Source organism: Rhipicephalus microplus, unplaced genomic scaffold, assembly GCF_043290135.1.
Source record: "Rhipicephalus microplus isolate Deutch F79 unplaced genomic scaffold, USDA_Rmic scaffold_782, whole genome shotgun sequence".
NCBI lineage: Eukaryota > Metazoa > Arthropoda > Arachnida > Ixodida > Ixodidae > Rhipicephalus > Rhipicephalus microplus.
In genome coordinates, this window is record NW_027465338.1 from 12,102 (window position 1) to 12,500 (window position 399).

A 399-nucleotide genomic window follows, 5' to 3' on the forward strand; every position below is an offset into this window, starting at 1 on the left:
TGCCGGGGCGAGCCCGGGTGCGGCACCACCGGGAAAACTGTGGCAAACAGACATGGCGATCGAGTGAGTGGGCCGCCAGCCAGGCACAGCCGAAAAGTGCCAAGTCCGAACTGCGTCAGCCGGGGCGGCAAAAAACCGCGTCAGCCGGGGCGGCGCAAAAAACCGCGTCTGCCGGGGCGGCACGAAACCGCGTCAGCCGGGGCGGCGCGAAAACTGCGTCAGCCGGGGCGAGCCCGGGTGCGGCACCACCGGGAAAACTGTGGCAAACAGACATGGCGATCGAGTGAGTGGGCCGCCAGCCAGGCTCAGCCAAAAAGTGCCAAGTCCGAACTGCGTCAGCCGGGGCGGCGCAAAAAACCGCGTCTGCCAGGGCGGCGCGAAAACCGCGTCTGCCGGGGC